This window comes from Drosophila mauritiana, chromosome X (assembly GCF_004382145.1).
Source record: "Drosophila mauritiana strain mau12 chromosome X, ASM438214v1, whole genome shotgun sequence".
NCBI classification, from domain to species: Eukaryota; Metazoa; Arthropoda; class Insecta; order Diptera; family Drosophilidae; genus Drosophila; species Drosophila mauritiana.
The window spans coordinates 9,738,369-9,741,988 of NC_046672.1; the positions used below are offsets into that span (position 1 = coordinate 9,738,369).

Sequence of the window (3,620 nt, forward strand, 5' to 3'; positions counted from 1 at the left end):
TAGATATGCCACAACAATTATACAAATATTAAGCTCCAGCCAAGGTACCATCAAAATTCACAAAAAATGGCAATAAATTTGAATATATTTAATAACAAGCTCAACGAGGAATGCAATCCAGATTTGGACAGGTTTGCAATCCAGATTTACGGATTTTGGATCCAGATTTTCGAAAATCCAAAACTTTTCGAATGGAATTTTAGTCATAACCTAGCTAAAAATGCTCATAAAGAATAAAGAATAACTGTTTTGAGCAGCTAATTACCATTGCAAACTATCCCTATCACTTTTTAAAGAATTTAGGAAAATTAATTTTTGGGTCAATTTTCGCATTTTTTGTAGGGGTAACATCATCAAAATTTGCAAAAAATGGCCAAAAAATAGAATTTCCATTTGTGGATACAGTTCGATTGGGAATTTAAATACGAACACAACGATATGTGGCATTTCATATTTGGACAATTATTTTTAAAGTTGTAGCAAAAAAATGATTATTTGATGACCGAAATTCGAAAGAACGGCTTTTGCCAAAAACTTGATATTTACAAACGGAATTTTCGTCATAACTAACTAGCCAAGGACTGTGTTGGTAGTATTAGCCTAATTCGATTATTCTGTATACAAGTTGTTTCCTCTTCCGTTTTCCGGTCCAAGGACTGTGTTGTTAGTATTAGCCTGCTCCGAGTCCGGTTCATGCTGATCGAAGCCAGCCAGATCGGCCGGCTTTAGCATTCCACGCGAATATGCGTATTCGATGAGGGCCAGGTGACAGAACACGTACTGTTCGGGCATCTGAAGACAGTGGGCTCGCTGCGAGCGGATCTTTTCAACGGTTCCACGTATGTCCACCGTGCCCACGTCCTCCAGGCGCGATATGCAAGTGGCCAGGGTGATGAATGTACCTGTGTAGAGTTTTTGGTAGTCAGTCAATCTGGCGTGGATTGTCTACAATGTTGGCGACTCACCTGAGCGTCCAATGCCTGCACTGCAGTGCACCACAATGGGCGGTCCAAGGGGATGACCCGCCCAGGTGTCGGACAGCCCTTCGAGGACCTGCGCCTGCTTCTCACGCACCTTCTGCACGAAGTTCAGCATGGTCATGGCCGAGCTGGGAATGCCATAGTCCGGCCAGCTGGTGAACTGCCAGTGTGAGACATTGCGAACTTCGTCTGTCTGTTGGCGAAATGACAAAGTGATTCTAATAATATTCGCTATCGTTGTACTATAAAGAAAGCTTCACCTTTATGTTTCTCAATTCTAACGAGGTAACCATGTAGCCCTCGTTGCACTCAACGCTAATTGTTCGCACATGGTAGTCGCCAAACTCTAAGGAGCCTTCTTCAGTCGGCTCCCAGTACTGGACGCATTTCACACATCCGCGCTCCACCACGCGCATCGTCATCACTATAAGTAAACAATGTTGTTCCCAGATCATGCGCCAAAAGTCCTTGCATGTGTTTGGTAGTGGACCTGGCGGAGTTAACTCCATTAGCATATAGTTTATACATATGATTAAGTGTGTCATCATCGCTTACCTTGAGTTGTTATGTAGGCACTATTTTCATTGTAGCCATCGACGAAGTTCGCATTTATGTAATCCGACGCCTCGTCGCCGTCTTCGTGTGTCAGAACCACTCGATTTTGATCGTAGCAGAGGACGTCTGCGAAGCGATTCTTGGTCAGATTGGCATGCATTCTGCGAGAATATAGGAACGTTAATTATCAGTGCTCTAGAATGAAGATTTCATTTGACCTACCTCGAATGCCAGAAGGTGCCCTCGGGCGGCCTATTCCGAATGACCGCGTACTCCTCAATCAGACCACCGAGTCCGCCCTGCTTTATCATCTGGACAATCTGATGAATGGACTTGGAATCGCCCTCCTGACCATCGAGACTATCATCGATACTTATGTCGGATGAGGAGCTGCTGGGCGGGATCAAAAAATCTCTGCCCCCATTGGTGGTGGCGCCGTTAGCTGCTCCAGCAGCTGTGGTGGCGTACGTGATGGTACTGTTGTTGTCCGCGGTATTATTATAGCCCAACTGGTGGACGGCGCTGATTATCCTGGTTTTTTGATTGTTGGACGCAATTTCTGATCCAGTTTCTGAACTGGATCCGGATTCATCGCTCACATCCATGATATTGGCCAGCAGCTTGTCCTCACGATTCATCATCGATTGGCGGCAGCTGAGCAACGATGTGTCGTGATCGACCTCCAGCGTGCCACCAAAGTGAAGGGGCAGCGTCTTGTGCGGCACGTGCAGCGCCAATTGATGCACCGATACAGTGAACACTTGCTCGCGCAGCTTCTTTCGCACGAATAGACGCAGGATCTTAATGAGTGCTTTGAACCACAGTGGCGCTGTCACGATCAGACCTTCTTCAGACGCGCTGGATAACTGGCCATCAAGAATCAAAAAATGTAGACAGGTTTTTTTCTGTGACAGCTACGATTTCTTACTAGCTCACTTTGTAACGTCTCAATAAAGAGTATTGTTTTGACAGTTCACTTATGGCAGGTCAAAATGTTCCTTAGATGTGAATTTTTTAGAATTTCAGTCGACTACTCTTTCTTTACAATCTGCGTACGAAATCGAATTAAAGCGTTATCCTTTGAACAATTACTACTTCATTTACCGCCCCTATAATTATAAATAAAAATTTGTGAAGCTTTTACTTTAAAACCTTAATTACCTTAATTATTTATAAAATGCGTATTTATTTTCGAAGGGTTCCCACCATAACTTGGCTAAAAAAAATGGCAAAAAATTTGAATATCCATGTTTGAACACAGTTTGATTGGAAATTTAATTACGAGCTCAACGATGTATGGCATTCCATATTCAGGCAATTATTTTCAGTTTTCTTAGCTTTGTGCTTTTGCTTAGTAAAACATAACAACAAACGTTTAACGGGCGGCTTTAAATTAACTGATCTTTGAATTGGCATTTATAACCCCGCTTTTCACAGTCCTCTGGTTGTCCTCTATGCTTTCCACCGCTTAGCAATTTGCTCTGCCTTTTCCGCATTTCCTCCCTTCGTCGCCATTTTCATAATTAATTCTCATGCAAGTAATTAAAAATGCCAACGGCTCGCATTGTCGTGGCTAGTTTTTTGTTGTTGCCGTGATTGCAATGCAAATAATAGCAGCGGGAAATTAATTACGCGCTCGCATAGTCGACAAATGTAAAAATGCTCACAAAGCAACAACAACAAGCAGCGAAATCCCTGCGTAATAGAACATACAATTGTATTTTCCAGCGCTCGCTGGGAAAATTGGTATGTGCATAGCTGTGCGAGTGGGAAAATGCTGGGAAAATCTAAGGTGACTTTTCACTTTCACACCGAGGAAAACTGGATTCAGATTTCATATTTCACGTGGAGTGTTGAACAGAAATTTCCTTTAATTACACATAAGAAACCTCTAATCACTATTTCAGATTTCACTGTTTCAACCACCATTTTAACCCTTTCGAATTTGGTAATTTCAAAGCCATTTCGCCTGTCGGTAGATAATAAACTGGAATTCTTCATTGTCCGCAAAAGCTGCGGGCTAAAAGAAAAAAAGGAATAAAGAAAATTGTTATAAAGGGTGGAAGGAAAGGAGAAAGTCGAAAG

The 3,620-nt window shown here is 42.6% G+C and overlaps 1 pseudogene; it reads right to left on the reverse strand.

Moving 5' to 3' along the window:
- Positions 1-362: 362 nt before the first annotated feature.
- Positions 363-2,529, reverse strand: LOC117147172 (annotated as a pseudogene).
- Positions 2,530-3,620: the final 1,091 nt, after the last annotated feature.